The sequence below is a fragment of the Cavia porcellus genome, unplaced genomic scaffold, assembly GCF_034190915.1.
Source record: "Cavia porcellus strain 051 isolate PalLab524CR breed Dunkin Hartley unplaced genomic scaffold, mCavPor4.1 scaffold_24, whole genome shotgun sequence".
In the NCBI taxonomy this organism is placed as follows: domain Eukaryota; kingdom Metazoa; phylum Chordata; class Mammalia; order Rodentia; family Caviidae; genus Cavia; species Cavia porcellus.
The window spans coordinates 33,235,681-33,253,700 of NW_026947507.1; the positions used below are offsets into that span (position 1 = coordinate 33,235,681).

At 40.5% G+C, this 18,020-nt stretch overlaps 1 protein-coding gene across 7 annotated transcripts in view; it reads right to left on the reverse strand.

Moving 5' to 3' along the window:
• Nucleotides 1–18,020, reverse strand: part of Csgalnact1 (chondroitin sulfate N-acetylgalactosaminyltransferase 1) — a 315,999-nt gene that overhangs the window by 167,951 nt on the left and 130,028 nt on the right. For 6 of the 7 annotated variants that reach the window (XM_063234828.1, XM_063234830.1, XM_063234827.1 and 3 more), the window contains 2 exons: nucleotides 4,425–4,587; nucleotides 4,064–4,154 (listed from right to left, as the gene is read on the reverse strand). The exons of the other annotated variant lie outside the window; for it this stretch is intronic. The gene's annotated coding sequence lies outside the window, so the exon portion shown is untranslated. The remainder of the gene's footprint in view (nucleotides 1–4,063; nucleotides 4,155–4,424; nucleotides 4,588–18,020) is intronic. 7 annotated transcript variants of the gene reach the window in all.

Genomic DNA, 18,020 nt, shown 5'->3' on the forward strand with positions numbered 1-18,020 from the left:
ACTTTGACTCTTTTTACTTTGAATTGTGATAAAATACACACAAAGTAAAATTTGCCATTGAAACCATTTGTAAGTGCACATCTCAATAGCATTAAGTACATTCACAGTCAGTGTGCTAAGTACTGATTTGCAACCAAGCCTTCAGAACTTACTCATCTTACAAAACTAAACTCCACCCCCACTGAACAAGTCCCTGCTGCCCCCTACCCACCAACATCTGGTAGCTTCCAATCTATTTTGTAGACAGGCATCTCTGGATAGCTCATATAAGTGAAATCACACAGAGTTTGTCCTGCTATGCCTGGCATTATGTCCTCAAGGTTCATCCAGGTTGTAGAAGGTGTCAAAGTTCCCTTCCTTTTTAAGACTGATTATCATTCCATTGTTTGGAGAAATCTATTTGGATAATTCATTCATCTGAAAAAGGTTTCTCAAGTTGCTTCTGCTATCTTCGATTTAACTATTTTAACCAATCAGGCCTTAATGCTGGAGTGAGACTACCCTGAGTTGAAATCCTTTCCCTTCATAGTGGCACCCAAAAGACAAAGCTTAAAGAGAAAGAAAGAAGTCCAGGGAAGGGAGGTACACTCTCAGGCCAGGCAAAGGAAAATGCTAGTGATAGCGAGGGTTTCCAGACACCAGAAACTCATCCTAACATTTGCTTGTAACAATGACTATGAAGAGACATATGCTTGATCTTAAAAATGTAGAGACTGTATCTCCTTCAGAGACAGGGATGGTAAAGGGTGCAATCTAACAGGTAAATAATTAAAAACATGGGAGAAAATAAGGCAAAAGATAGGCACGATGGCCAAACCGCCCCAGGCTGGCTGGGATCTAGCAAAGGCTCCTTCCCTGACACTGCCTGGAAGGAGAGTTTGGAGGTTAGGCATGAGGGAGGCACAGTGGACAGGAAAAGGCAGAAGAAGCCCTTGAGATGAGAGGCTGAAGTACAGGTTTGGAAGTTTGGACCTAATTCCCTTTACAGGCAATCTCAGTAACCAAAGCTCTGAACAGAATGGGAAAGACAAGAAACAAGGCCTAATCAAGTATCAGTCAACAGGAAAAAGTGAAAATTGACCAGAAGGCACATGTCACTGGATACCCACTCTAGTGCCAGCGTGAACTCTTGGGGTGGCTCAACTGTGGAAAACAGTCCATGACTCCAGAGTACAAACCAGAATACAGGCGATCAAAGCTGACACTCATTAAAGCTTATAGACTTCACACTGCGCCACATTCCAAGAAATGAAAATTCCTTAAAAGAAAGAGACATGTCCAAAAGAAAGCTACATACTCAGACACAAACTGCTCTATTTGATAATCCAGCTTTTCAAATATGCCAAGCAACTATGAGATAGTTTTGTGATATTATATACATGTACTACCTAACAACGGGGGTGAGTTCTGAGAAATTATGGTAAGGAGACTTCATGGAGCAAACTGAACACAGATTTCGAAGGCGACAGTATCCTTCAGTGATATAATATAATGGGGCAACTACTGCCAGGAATGGAAATGTCTTTATGCAGCACACAGCTATATTTATACCTGCCTCATCCCCAAGAAGATTGGATCAGTGACCATTTTATGGTACTTGATAGATTTTGCTCTTGAGCTGGCAGTGTTACTGCGAGCCTGCGAGGTACTGGTCTACGGAATCTTGACTTCCAGACACTGGAGGAGGTGGGGCACCAGCTGAGCAAGGAAAGGTCTGTTCTCTGCTTCTAAGACCATCTTGCAAGCAGAAGCCACAATGTGATTCCAGCACAGGACACTTCTTTGTTCACTTTCCAGCTTTTATTCACTCATTCATTCTCTCACTCACTCACTCATATATCCATGCCTGTATGTGGAACCTCACAGGAGCCAGGCCCTGGGTCTCAGGGCTAAGCAATGCCTACCAGGAAAATCTCCCTGGAGGAGTTGCCGTGGAGATGAGCTTTGAAGGATGAGTAGGAGTTCTCTAAAGAGCGACATGAAGAAAGTATTCCAGGCAGAAAAAAAGAGTGTGGAGACAACACAGTTTCTAATAGGGGAGAGCAGGCAGGAGATGGGCCAGGAAGTGTGGAGACCTGAACAGGTGGCATCAAATCACAGGGAAAGGGAAGGACAGTACTGACAGACAACGGTGCATCTCTTCCTGACAGGAGGCAGGGAGTTAAGATGTGAAAATGCTGAAACATTTAGGGAGTGGCAGAAAATACATCTATGAGCTGTGACAAGTTACTGAATGAAGCTAAATATACGATGAATAGCAATGAGCTGTGGAGGAACCAGGCTGGGACCCGCTCCATGAAGGACACAAGGTATTCGGATTGCAAAACTTTTATGGCCCAGTGCTATTAAACATCTGAATCAAAAAATTAACTCCCTGGCCTGGGATTTCTTCATTACTACACCCACTCGTGGGCTGTGCTGCATCTGCCGAACGGATAGAAAACACACTATCTTTGCGGGTGAATCTTGGGTTTCTTGGGGCCTGGGAAGTGTACCCTTCAAACCTTGAGTCCATAAAAGTAACATGAGGTTCCTGGAGAAAGACAACTGTCCCTGACTTCCTTGGAGGACCCTGGGCTCCCTGGCCACATGCCCTGCACTTGCACTGAGGTTCCACAGCATTATGACCGTCTCTAACTCCAGCCCACAACGCCTTCCACCTGCCAATCACACTTTCTAAGAACCTAACTTCAGGGTGTAAATCTCCATTGACTTTGCATCTGTCAAGTGGAACTTGAGCAACTTCTGGCTGCCTATTTCACTAACTTTGCATTGACTTTTCTAACATTATCTCAAGGTTTTAATATTACTCTCTTTTCTACCACTCAAAGTCAAAAACATTAAACATCACAAGACCCAAGATGGGAACACTTCCCGGTGCCCCTTAGATTGGCCCTCAATCACTGCACTCTTTCAGTCCCTTGACTTTTTCTACTCAGAAAGTGAACTGGTGAAGAAGTACTCTTCCATTATTTTTGTTTGTGTTACTAACTTTCGGTCAAGGTTGTTTGCCTTGCTGTTTTTAGTAAGTCAAATACAGCTCCTTTTAAAACTCCAGGTACTCTCCAGGCCATTTTAGTGCCATGCAGTTCAAGTGCTCTTATTCCAGTCTTTTATCTTAATCGTGGTAATAAAAATAAAAGCAATAAATGGGAAAGCACAAGGGAAATCACTACAGAAATGTGATGACTAAAGAAGGAAGATAGAGAAGGGCATTCCAAGGGTGAATACACGGCTTCAGCCCCGCTCACCTATCTCCATGTTTATGTCACCAGAATCATTTCTAGAAAAAAACTAAGAATTGCTTTGCTGAATGCAGAAACCAAATCCACACCTTCTCAATTCACAGTTTTGTTCACTGCAGCATCCTCGAGGTCCCTCAGGTTCTTTTTTGGCTTTTTGTTACCTTTTTAAGTTTAGTGTTGCCAGATATAATAAAATACTTTACTGTAAAGAATCTCAAAAGTATGAGTTCGAAGAGAAGTACTGAAACAGTATTTCAGAGATTTCAGTTCCCAGACTGAAACCAACCACATAATCCAGTAGGGTGCTACTACTCTCAAAGAAGTCTAGGAAACATAGCCCCAAGATGTTGTAAGTTTAAAAAATTCATTCTTAGATTTCTAAACCACTTTATTTAAATATTTTGTAGCACAGTCATAATTATGATACCATTTGCAGGTTACCCTATTTTAGAAAGATTAGTATTATTATTTTGTCCTAACTTGCAAAAAAGAACCAAAAAAAGGTTGCTGTTTCAGTGAATCTTTTTGAAGAGAACTACATAGCACTTCTAGCTGTTATTGATTTAAATCATTTGACATTTTGAGGGGAGATAAATACACACACACACACACACACACACACACAAGGTGGCAACGTTAAATGTAGATTACCAGTCTTTTAAAACTGAAAAGGAAGATTCAATGCCAAGTAATTGTATTACTCGGGGAAAAAAGTACTGCTGTCGCGAAATAAAAGCTTACTGAAACTACTGAAACCAAAATGAAATTTAGCATATGTCAGACATCTCCAGAGCACCGAATAAAGCAGACTCACTTACCTGGAAGTATAAGCAAAGGTCAGAGTGGGCTACATCATCCCTGCACTAGGTAGAAACTGTCTTGCCTTCTCTCCTTGCAAAGAAAAGGAATCTAAAACAGAAGGGGAAAACAAGTCAGGTGACATTACGAAGTGCTACAATGTCTCAGGATCTAGTATATAATGAATAATTTATCTCAAGCCTTACTCCCAAAATGCAAGACGGGTATTTTCCCCTCCCTGGCTTAATGAGTAAAACGCAAGAATACTTGTTTCAAAATTAAAACTCAAGGTTTTAAACAAGCAAAAGCCACGTAGAAGGTTGTAAAAAGCCAAGCAGAGCCCTTTCACGTGGAGAAGAACAAACAAACGAAAAAACTAACCTCGCCAAGAAGAAACGTGTCCAGCTGCCTCACGCGCAGCTCGCAGCTCGCAACTCACAGCTGCTTTGGAGGCTGCACCCGCGCCGGAGTCCAACACGCTTCCAGGTCGGGTCCGGAGGGAAGGTGCTGCCCCCCGCGGCAAGGACCGCGCTCAGCGCCACCGCTTAGGAAAAAAAAAAAAAGAGCCACGGAATGAAATGCTGAAAACAGAAAATCGTCGCCCAAGTTTTCCTGGGGAGGAAGGGAGGCATGTACGCGCTCCGCAGGGGGGAGGGCTGCGAGGCGCGCCCGCTCCCGGGCAGCCGGCCAAGCGCGCGGTGCAGCCGGTGGCCGAGCGCCCAGCGCCCGCAGCGCGGTTCCCAGGGGAGCGCAGCCTGGCGGGGCGGGACGCTGTCGGGCGCCCGGGCGCCCCGCGCGGCCACGAGCTTCCCCAGGAACAAAAGCCCCCGGGAAGACAGCGCGCTGGGTCTCCTGGGTGCCCTCTCCGCCAGGCTCCTGGAGGAGGCGGCGCAGGGCGGCACAGCTCCCAGAGCTCATTTTATTCCAGCGAGGCCCCACGGAGTGGGCAGGAGTGGGCCCACACCACGCTGTCCCTGCCTGGGAAGAATTTCATTGGAGGAAACAGACCTGTCAGCTAAGATGGAAGCAGAATGTCTAAAAACGTAAAGGCAACATATTCTGCAATGGAAAACCAGTGGGCAACCCTGAGAAAAGACTGAAGCTACCTGTTACATGTGTTAATGAACCCATCTCCACTCCGCTAACACAGAGCCCGCTTTCTCAAGAGTTTTGGTGATTTTCATCCCATCTGTCCTTATAACCCAAGTAATACGTGTGTGCACACAAACGCACACAGGCACACACTGTTATTTCCACTTGCAGGAGTGATAAAAAAAAAAAGTCCTGCAAGGTTTATATAAGCCCCAGAGCAAAGACATGAGCCACTGGGGTCTGCAGGCACCAGTCCCCCTGTCCCCCTGGGAATGCCTCCTGGGGACTGAGTGAGGAGACTTTCTCTGGAACATGGATTAGCCTTAGCTGAGCCAGTAGAGCTGTGAGGTAATAGAGAACTGTAGGGTCTGTTTTCCATCCACGTTCTTTGATCCCAGGTCACCAAGGGGTTTTACACTGAAGTGGGCTGCCAATTGCCTGGGGCCAAGCCCCAGTGACCCCCACCTCACAGCCTGGCTGTGCTGGCTTCTTCTGGCTGCTGTCTCCCTGCCTTCTTCCCCCTTCGCCAGGCTAATTAATCAATGTCCAAATGGAATTGCAGTTGGCAGGGAGGCACCAGTGGCAATGTGGAATAATCACTTGGACCTGCATCTGAGTTGTTTTCCATCCTTGACAACAAATAATGTTACTTCACAGCCTGCAGGCCAGGAGTTGAAATGAATTTATAATTTGGCTTCCAATCAATCTCTCATTTTCATTCTCAATCACTTAAAGTTTCCTCTGTCTTTTAGCATGCAGGAGACAGCCTTGGAGGCTCCATCGCTGGCATGGCCTTTATTGGTATCCTTACTGAATATTCAGTGCTGTCTGAGTAGAAAGGGGCAAATCTACATAAACCCAAATCATATTTGTTTTAATAATGAAAACAAATAGACCTTCGGCTCATAGCCCCATGCAGTCAATAATCTAACTTTACTTCTCACTGCAGCAAGTTGCAGAAAAATGTTCCCAGCGTTTCATCTACACCCGCAGTAAGCCACATTCAGCTCTGAGCAACTGGTACTTGTAGTACAAATGTGTATGTGAGAGGTAAAGGATTGCTCTACTCCTTGTTTGCTTAGTGAAAGAATGTGTTAAAACTCTGCTCATGGGCTCTAGGAAGCACACTTTCCCTCGGAACACAGTTCCAAGCCTCATGTTCTTCCGGGGGGCAGTCACGTCAAGCTACTAGAGGAAAAAGATAAAAGAGGGAAGGTGGACCTACTGGCAAAACCCTCTTAGCAATCAGTGTTGGACAGGAACAACATCATGGAAGATTACAGATGAACCGCAGGCATGCTGAGGAGGTAGAGTTTACATCCAGCTGGAAGCAAAGGCAGTAACACCAACAGCACATCTGCAATGTGCCCCACACCACGCTCCTGCATTACCTAGGAACACATTCAGCTTCCACAATGATGCTCTGAATATTGTGTTATTATTCTCACTTGTACAAACAGGGAATGTGAGATGTTGAGAAATCTTGGCCAATCCACTGGAAAGCCAGGAATTTTCCATCTCTCAAAACTGAAACCCCCACGAAAGAAAGAAAAGAAAAGTTTACCATTTCCACTATGTGCTGCTGCCATAAGCATAAGTCCTAGTCTATGTGTGGATCTTTTTTTTTTTTTTGTCTTTTTCGTTTTTATCGGTACCAGGAATCAAACTCACGACTGCCTGCTTCCAAGGCAGGAGCTTATGCCGCTGAGCTAAATCCCCAGCCCCAAAATAACTCTTTTTTTTTTTTTTTGGCTTTTTCATTTTTATCGGTACTGGGGATCGAACTCACGACCGCCTGCTTGCAAGGCAGGTGCTTATGCCGCTGAGCTAAATCCCCAGCCCCTTATGTGTGGATCTTTAACAGGAATAGTGTGTAGGTGGGTGGCTCCATGAATTGGTGGCCAGGCAGATGTGCTGCCAGTACCCAAAAGCTGCCATCGAGGCCTTGGGAACACAGCCCTACCCAGACCCCTGATCTGTCTTTATAAGGAGTCACAGTGATGAAGTCATCACTCTAGGAGAAGTCTTCCTTCATAGCAAGATAAATCAGTAAGAAAGTGCTCAGTGTAGAACAAAATCCAGGGGATAAAGAGCCTTGCTTTGTGCAACTCGAAAAATGACATAGGTGTCCCTCAGTCTAGCCCAGGTCTGGGTCGCCTCCCTATTGTCTGATGCTCCTTGTGTTCTTGACAGTTTGGCCCAGGGAGTGAGATTATAGCGGAGCTTATGTGGCCCTGCACATTTTCACTGTGGTAAAGGATGGGCAAGAGAAGGTCAGTGTACACGAGAGTAGCTGGGAGAAGTTGGTGGAAAAATCACACACTTGGGGAAGCTTTCCAAGTGAGATTCTGCAAGGCTGGGGAGTCAGCCCCAGTTCACCACTGTAACACAGCTCATCAAACATTTAATTACATAAGTAAATAAATCATCATTTAATCCTGTTACTAGAAAAAAGGCTACCAACAGTCACCCCCTGAAAAGAACAGTCAGGAACATAGAACGTGAGTACTTTAGGAGCTGTAATGCTTTAACAGTCTAGAACACCATTCTAGGCAAAGTACAATTAACAAGCAAATTTCTTCCCATTTTCATTTCCAAAGAGCTTCAAAAACATAATTGGCACACAACTGCCTTAAATTTCAAAGCTTCCTCACTCCCATTTAAATTCTTAATCTTATATCAACCTAACCCATGTATGTGTCAGACATACTGACTCCTAAAATATGAGAACAGAATGGGTGGGAGGACTAAAAACTTAACCTCTTCCCATCAGCCTGCCGAAAATAACAAATGAAGAGCATCGAGCAGCCAGACAAGCACCTGCTGGCTAGGGCTTCCCAGTGAGATTTTCCTTGCATGCATGTGGAGAGTGACCTGTGCTTTAAAACCTGGATAGTCACTTTTTAAATGTGGAGAAGTCAATGGTGTCCTCGGTATCATGCTACTGGAAGCCAGAGCTAGGGCAGGGTCAGAAGCTGTGTAGGCAACTTCTAAAATTAACGTTTTTCTCAAAATATTGTTTCAGAAAAAGAAAGTGTCCTTGGATGCTACACATTACAAATAGTATGCTGTTATGCTCTTACCCACGTTCTTTCCACATTAAATAATTGTGCTGCAAATAGTGTGTGCTTTATGACACAACTGACATTTAAATAAGTCATGAGTGCTTCCCCCAAATGTTTATTCTTCAGTCATTCTAGAAATAAAAAGCAACACACTCTCTGTGTCCTGGTCTGGAATGCACAGATGCAGATTAAGTGAGAAGGTATCTGTTTCTGATTTTTAATCCTTCCACGGAAGGAGAGTCACCCTTATTTTATTTACTTTAGATTCTTCCTCTGATAAATAATCTCCAGCGACAGAACTGCATTATTAAACTGTTTAAAGTCTCTTTGAGTGCATGCATCTACCACTGCCTTAAAAGGTGTGGGTTAGTAAATGCTAAATACTTACAAAAGCCTTGCATCCTAGGCATGGGAAGCCCATGAGTTTCCCAGTTTGAACCATTTCCCACTACCAACATGTGAATTAATGATGTAGAAAATGCAGTCTCTCGTAACCCATACCAACTAGAGACACAAATAAAATGTTTTGAGAGCGTAAAGAAAGGATGGCTAATTGAGATTGGAGAGGGTCAGAGTTATACCTAGTTTCTTTGAAAAGAACTTTTTATCATTGGATCTTTCTCCCATATCAGTTAAAGTACAACAGACAGCAGATGCACCTTAGCAAAAGCCACAGTTAAACTGCTTGAAGCAGTGGTTCATTGTATTAGACAGTCTTTTTCAATAAACTCTTCTGGGCTGGGCCTGTCCCTGTTAGGAGAGCACAGCTGCTCAGCTTGGGCTTAATACCATTTCGGATGCTAATGAGGCATGAACAGCGATTCAGGGAGATCTGCCATACTTAATCCTGCCCAGAACAAGACATTTCGTTTTCCCATTCATTAGGTTACTATGAGACAAGTCCTAACTGGCTAAGAGTCTCCAGTTCCAGATCTGTAAAAAATAAAATAAATAAATAAATAAATAAATAAATAAAGGATTTGGACTAAATCAGTGATTGTCACTGAGGAAAGATGATCCTTGACTATGTCCTCCCCATCCAAAGCTGAGAATCCTTGGGCAAGAAGCTAAATTACAATCAGAACAAGCTCCATGGGCGAATGATGGGGATGTGTGGAAGCAACTCAACTTAGATGTGAAGACTGGAGGAGGAATTTAAAAGCCCATATGACACTGAAGGTTATGGACATCCTGGATATAAAGACTTTAGCAGGCTCGCTGATACAGAGTAAAGACAATCAAACAGCACCATGGTTTGTCTTGCAACCAAGCACCTTGTATCGAGACCTTTCCAGCAGAAAGCTGGTAGTCAGGGTTAGATAAGCACAGCCCTTTATTCAGCAAAGTCGTCACCCCAAAGAGCACACAGCGGAGCTCATCTGGGATGCAGTGTCCCAGGTCACAGGGACAGTCCAAAGAGAACACATCATGCATGCCAACCTCTTGCACACCAGCACACCAAAACCAACACAACAGAAGGCACCAGACAAATAGGATGGGGACTGTGGTTCAGAATCACCAGGCTTTCTCTCAGTTCTGCCATTAGGACATCGTATTATCTTGGACAAGCAACTTGCAAAATAACAGTCTGTAACAAATCATCTGCCAGTTACTTTCTGGGACGGAACTGCACTTACTTTTTATTGTTCTACATAAAATCTCGCTGCGCTCCTAGAACTTTTGTAGCATCTCTAAGGTCAGTGTGCACATTTCTGTTACTGGCTCAGTTTTCTAAACTGCAGCATTCCCAGGCCTCTCCAGCAAAGCAAACCCTCTCAGGACAACTGCCCAATACCCAAGTTTGTGATGCAGACTGGGTAAAGTTTGCTTTCTCTGGCTTCTGTACAATTCCCTCTGGCTAAATTCTGCCTTCTGCACACGGTCAAGTCCCTGTACTTCTCTGGCACTGGGGCTTGATCTATAATATTCATAGGCCTGGTGACACTGTGATAAATGAAGAAATTAAAACTTCCACCAAACTTGAACAGGTATTTTATCCCAAATGGCAACTGTTTTCTTTTTCTAGATTCAGGAATGCCCACAGTTCAGGGATAGAGTACTATGATGATGGTAAAAAGTCACTGCAAAAATGGACTTGTCTCCCAAACGATCTCTCATTAAGTTACAAATATATTATTTTGTTGTATCAATTGTTTTAGTGTATTTGATGTTATACTTTAACTGTGAGGGAACTGAGAACATGCTGTCCACATTTTCAAAATTATCTTTATCATTCACAAAATAAACATTTCACCATAAAAAATGAACACTTTGTATAAACATATATAGAACTGAATTTATCCAATCAATTCACTGGTTTATTCAATCAGCTCATCAGGAAACAATGAAAGAGAGATAGATAAATGAGAGAAACAGAGGAGAGAGAGAGTAAGAGAGACAGAGACAGAGAGCCAAACACAAAGGCAGACAGAGATAGAGAAAGAAAAAGAGACAAAGATAGAGAAAGACAGAGATAGAGACAGAAACAGAGACAGAAAGACAGAAAGAAAGAATGGATAAAATTTTAATCTCAAAGTTCAAATAAATATCACTTATAAACATCACTTTAAAAATCTACGCATACAAAATGTAAATGAATGTCCTCAGAGAACCTACATTTGCTGTGTACTATTTATTATGCATACAAGGTAATAAATAAAAAAGCTAAGAACAAAAAACATAGATATTTAATCAATAAACGTTTTAAATCATTAAAATATATTTTCATTCCACCCCATATCCAGGTACGAAAGACAGACAGGGTAAAGAGTGAATAAAGAAAATATACGGAGTACACAGCAATAATAAAAGGAATGTACTTTTTACCAGAACACTTATCAGCATGAATTACCAGTATGGTGAGTGAAGGAGGCCAAGCAAAGAGAGTGTAGACTTTACAGTTCCATTTATGTGAACTTCTAGCAGTTGGTCTTTGCTGAGGATGGAGGTTGGAGGACAGAAGATGCTAGAGGGTTATGACGGTGCCAAGAGACACACAACTTTTCTGATAATGTATTTGGTTTATTATTTTGATGACAGTTTCAGGTATATAGTATATGCAGATATAAAACTAATCTAAGTACACCACTTCAGTATAATATGTAGATATATATCAAAAATACCTTGGTAATGCTATACAAAACTAGTAAAGCGGCAACTTCAAGGGAGAAGGGTATAAAGGCAAACTGTTAAATTTGTAAGTCAGACAGTTACTGGAGGAAAAGCTGTAGGAAAAGCAAGCCATCCTACACGTAAGAGACAACGGAAGTAAGGTTTCTGATCACTGGGAGCTCAGAAGTTTTATAATTCCAGAATATTTCTCCAGGCACCAAAAGATTATGCCTATACAATACCCATTCTCCCAAAATGACACAGCTCTCATTTTCTTAAAATGTGGGCACTAACAGTTCTATCTCCAGAGGAGTTATAAACAATAACTAGTTAGCATTTTTTGAACATTTGTGTAAAGTGGAAACCAATCTTTGGATTATTCCATATAATCCTCACCTAAGGAATCTAGTAGGCGGGTACAGGTGTGTATCTGCTACACAGACAAGATCCTGGGGGACTGGGAGTTGTAGTTCAGTGGTAGAGCACTACTTGGCACACAGCAACACACACACACACACACACACACACACACACACACACACACACACAATCCTGTACCGATGTTCTACATCACAATTTGCTGGCTCCTGCCTCCAATAGCTTACTGTCTCTGTGTATTAAACAGCTACTAGCTATACTTCAAATTCTGCAAGTTAATCTTTTGCAAAGCAGCAAGAGAAAAGTTCAGTAGCAAAGTGGTAATGGAAGGCAGAGGGAATACAGCAAGGTATAGGGGGGATGTTCGGCCATAAATCCACAGAATTGGTGTTAGCTATGTCTTTATTGACACTGTAAACTTGAGCAAGCTGTTTCTTGCACCTGAGTCTGTTCCTCTTTGGTAAACCTAAGGGTTTGGACTAAGTGCACTTCTAAGATACCTTCCAGCTCTATGATTCTGTCAATTCTTACATGGAAAATATTCCCTGCATTTGTAACTTGGGTCAGAAATTCTTCCTGATACCCATGCATTTCAAAAATAAAGCTTCTTCCATCCCCTGAAACACCTGGCCCCTCCCTTACCTAGGCAGGCTCCTTATATTTTCCTAAAGGCATCTGTTCACAGGGAACATCCCAAAGGAAGGCCCAGAGAAAGGAGAAGGGTCTCTCATCCAAGGCCTGCCATGTCCTCTTGTGCACTCTTAACAATCTTTTCCACCCCCAAACACACAAGAGTTTATCCGGGCTCTCAGGAGATGAAGAAGCACCCCACCACACAGGAGCTCACCCCTGTTTCCTGTCTAGCTTCTGACAATGGAGACAATCCCAGATGCTTAGTAGACTGCGGCTATAGTTGTCAGATTCCATTTATTCCTATTCCTGTTGGGTCTGTAAAGTGGTTCTTCTCTCTTTGCATTAAAAACACATCATTTTCTCTTTTAAAGTGGATAGATTTTGTAACCCTTGGGGGAAACATAAAAAAGTAAGATCAACTAAACAAGGCAATTGTAAATCATTTTGGCACCTAGAAAATCTTTCCTTTTTCACAAAAGAAAAGGAAGAAAAAGCAGCTAAAGAAAACAGATCAGCTGACAGGGAACTTGCTATCTTTAAGAACAACTTCTTTCATGAATTTTCATCTCCCTATTTTGGGCTTTTAGCTGAACTGAAAATCATTTCTGGGAAAATCATTTCTCATGTGGTAACTATTTTCACAAAGCATTGCTAAGGCAAACTCTAAAAATTTACAGGAAATATTTGTTTATCTTTTTATAACTTGTTCTCTCCATATTTACTCAATATTTTTAATCTATATTTTATGCACAGTGTCAATTTTCATTAACACCCCGTTCTATCTCAGAATATACAATTTATTTTTTTTTACTTTTTGTTGACTCATTTAGCAATCATTATACTATCATAAACCAAAAATCTCAATACAGATCACCTCTTTTCCCGCATAAAGCCAGAGATTAATAAAATTACTTCCAGATTTCACCACCACAGGGATTGGTTTTATGTGCTTTGAAACATAGTAGTTTCTAATTTTTTGTTTGACTTCTCCATGTATCTTGTTGGTCCATAAACCTATCACTATAAATGGAGCAACAATCAGTTTCACTGCTAAACCAAAGTTAAATCAGCCACCTTCAGCAGAGTTGTTTCCATACATTATTATAACCTAGCCAAGCATTTTTAAACAAATAAACTTTGTTTTTCCCTGTTGAGCTATTCCCTTAAGCCATGATCAAAAATGTTAGATTAATGTGCTAAAAATCATAATCAGCTCTACGGTTTTTATTACACATTGCCAGGTGACTCTCCAAAAATAGTACTAGCAATTTTCAGTGTTACCAACAAAATACAACCCTAGGTTTTTCTTTATAGTCTCTTTAATGCTGGAATTTCTGAGTTTTATCTATTTTGGAAGGATATCAAAAGAATGGTGTGAACTCACTTAGCTCCTTGAACTTGTCATATATTTGTCATACATTTGTATAATTTGTCTCTTTTAAAAAATAAGTATCAATAACTACAAGGTTCTTTCTATGCTTAATAACTCATTTAGTACTCCTGACTGCTACATAAAGTATACATGATAAATTTTGGTGGCACTGGGTATCAAACCTGGGCCTGACAGATGCTAGGCAGACATCTTACTGACTGACCTCCATTGCCAGCTCTTGATATGACAAATTTTGGAAATCAAAATACACAAGGTTAAAAATGTGCATACGATTTCAAAGCTAATATGATTTTGTTAGAATTCCGTCCATCTACTTCCTGTCGATTTTCTATTACACCATCCTTCCTGATAACACAACCTTAAACACCTCGCTAATTTCCTTTTCTTTTTCTTTCCTTTTTGGTTTGATTTACTATTTTACTTGCTTACTGAAGTATAAATATGCAAGTGAATTAGGTACATTCACCTTAAAGGTGTAGCATAATGGATTTTCTTGCATGTTTATACTTACATAACCACTATGTAGTTCAAGGTATGGAATCTTTTATCAGTGTAGGATCTTTTCTTTCCTATTCTTTTAAAACATAGATTGACTTTGTGCTTCTTATTCTATTTAGGGCCCAGCACTGAAGTTATTCAAATCCTGTAGAGCCTTAATAAGTTTTTTATGGTCACAGAAGTTTGGAACTGGAGATTGTGTTTATCAGACTTTTAAACTTAGATATCAAACTGAGACTAAGAAGGAAAATGATTTACCCAAGATCTAACAATTCAGAGCCATACCCGACACCCTTCACTGACCTCGCTGGCCACAGGTGGTCACCTACCACTCCTTCTGTGAAAGAGCACTCTACAGTGACAAAGGCTGGAAGCCAGAGAGAAGAGAGCCCAGCAACCAACCCTATAATTGTTACTTTTACTTCAGAGTCCTGAGGTAACCTAAAGGTCAAATTGCTGGGGAAATGTTCATTAAGCTGACCTTAATACAGAATACAATTTTTACATAAAAATATCAACACTTTTATATCAAATGAGTTGTGCCCTTTCTAGGAGATTACATGGGAAATTACACTTATTCCTAATGCTTTACTGCTTATGACTTCTTTTGATCTTTTTTCTGAGATTGACCTTCAGAACTAATTTGAATCAAATAAACCAATTTTGTTTTTTAAATTATAAAATTCAAATCAACAGAATAAACCTTACATGTAATCACTAAAAGGGAAACAAAACTGTAATCTAGATTATAAAGTAATAGAAAATATCAAGAAACACATAAAGCAGAAATATTTTCAATGATGAAAGATCAACTCTAGCAAATATACTGATAAATGTCAATAAGTTAAATATCTCTAACAAAGACAAAATTTTTCAGCATCCAACCATGTGCTATTTATGTGACAGGCTACAATCAAATGACTTAGAAAATAAAAATATAAGGAGGCAAAATGTATCCAGAAAATATAAATGAAAGAGATGTTTTGATGGTAATATTTGCATCAAATAAAATAGAATTTGGAGCAAGTGAATATTTAACTGGACAAAGAACGTATGAAAAATTTTCAGCTGTGGTGTCTCAGTTACTTTTCTCACTGCTGAGATAAAATACTTGACACTCAAAGTAGGGGAAGGGTTTATTTAGCTTACAGTTTGTAGAAGTTGCAGTCCATAACTGGCTGGGTCCAAGTCAGGGCATGACAACAGTTCATGGTGGCAGAAGACAGCATAAACAAGCAAGGGAAGGAAGGTACAAGCCTCTTTCTGTTCCCTATACTGTATACAAGATACCTGCCCAAGGGTGGTATAGCACACCTTTATTCCCAGCAATGGATCATGAATCAATCACAACTCTAGACTCGACTACCTCTGAAAAGCCTGCCCCCTATGACTGTATAATGCTGTGGGGAGACATCCAGACACAAATGATAACATGTGATAATAACAAGAATTCTATTTTTATAAAACAATTTGATCTGAAGTGACAAATATATTTTAATTATATCTTTATAATCGATGGTGCAAATAGATATGTGCACACTGACTACTATGAGGAATACAATAGGATGTGCTTGACATTGTGTGGATATATATGATAGAAAAATGTAACCATGAAAAAACATGTTTTGCAACTAAAATACATAGCTATGTGTTTACCACATAATAGTATACAAACAGGACAAGACACAACATATGTACAATGAGACCTCAATTTACAGTAAACAAAATATGCATGTGAAATATTTTTAAAACTAGAAAAATACATCAAATTAACACTCTGGTTGAATTAGTAGGTATCTTCTGTTGCCTCTTGTGACTGTTAAGCTTGATGATCTTGACTTGCTTGGCTTGGAAGCCACCCAGGGCACTGGTGGGGCATGTCCTAGGTGCTCTCTCTGGTCCCTCACCCTTCCTCTCTGGTGCAGCCTTCCTGCTCTGCTTCCTGGCTGTTAAGCTAAGCAGCTTTGCTCTGCCACATCTTCCCACCATGATGTTCCTGTTGCAGAACCTGCTAACCATGTACCCAATGCCCTAAAATTGTTAAATAGCTAAATTAAATCTCTTTCAATCTTCTCTAAATTGTGGATGTCAGGTATTGTGCTCCCAAAATGGGAAAGATGATTAATATACTTCTTTATGCTTCTTTTTCTCTATTTAAAAAATGAAGGAAGACATGGAGAACAAGATAAATGAAAAGTTACCATTAAAAGCTCAGCTTGCTCAAATGAATTTAGGGTCTAGACCTTCAGACCCAAAGTCCATCCTAGGACCCTGACAAGGGAGTTGCAGAAAATGTACTGGGTGAGAATTTTGGAATTGGAGTTATCTTAAGGCTCTAAATTCCATTATTTTTAGTTTTCTATCAAGGTTTGGTTAACATTTAACTGCAAATAGATCATGTTAATTTTATTTTTTAGTCTATACTCTCTAAGTGAACATGTGTTATTTTCATAAGCACAATGACTACACTAAATAAAAGAACAAAACATAATACATGTCAGTAACCCACTTTATTTGACATATATCCTAAAGAGCCATAGATATGCCAGTGCTGGAAAAAAGAATGTGACAAGTGCTCTAGGAGAATTCTAAAAAGGAAGTTCCAAAAATATGCTAAGCAATGGAAGTCTCATGGGAATAGTGTCCTAAAATCTGTCTCCATTGAATTACTTTACATTCATTTTGATTTATGGATTTTGACACATTAGGATATCTTCAAATAAAATTGTACAGATACATGTTAACATGTCATTTATTTAATACTTCGAAGAAAGGATAATAGATAAGGTTTTATAGGAGGGTTTTCAGAGTCGTTATATTTCTATATGCTTACAATGAGATTTGTACTCATTTTAAATTGAGTCATTTATTATGATCAGGAAATAATCAGATCTCTCAGGAAGCTTATCTTCAGAAAATATATCCCATAATAATTATAATACAAAAGACTATAAACTGTGACTGTATGGTTATTACACATAGATCTAAATGAACTTTAGTAATCTTGGCATCCAATTTCCCATTCTCCTACAAACCACAGTCCAAGAGAGCTAATCGTTCAATTTGCCCACATAGCTAGTATTTCCTCCTGGCACAGCTGAATGCATACAGTTCTAAATTTCTCCCTTCTGCTACATTTCATAATGTAATTATCAACCACTTTCCATTTTCTTCCACACTGAACTCTTTACCACTAAAGAAGAGAAGGATTTAATAGGCTAGAGGACAGGCAAATTTCTCAATCTTTATTTCTGCAACAGAAATGGTTGAATGTCTCCAAACTGCCAAACTCCTGACAGGTCAGCATTCCTTCAGCCATACAGCTCATAGATTATTTCCTCACTGTCCATGACTTGGAAGACCATGGTCTCTGAGAAGGAATGCACAGGGAAAGAGAATCTTGTTAGACTGGGCAAATCCAGTTCAAATGTAGTCATGAAAGGCAGATGAAGGAATAACTGGGAAATAGGAAACAGTATTCTAAGTAGAGAGGGAACCCATGGAGGGGAAAAAACAACATGGCAGAGTTTGAGATCTGTGAGGAGCTTCAGAAATTTGTAAACTAGAAGTGAGTGAGTCAATAGAGAACGGTAGAAACCTCCGTAAGTGAAGGAATCGTACCCTAAACACAATGAGGCCACTAAAGAAATTTAAGTGAGAAACTGAAATGGTCACATTTGTGATATACTTTTAAATGCTTATTCTGGGTACTAAAGAGGTCTGTCTGGAGAAGTGAAAGATTGAAATAGAACCAAGTAGAGCCTCCAGCAGTTAATCTCAAAGAAGGGCTGAGGACCTGACCCCAGG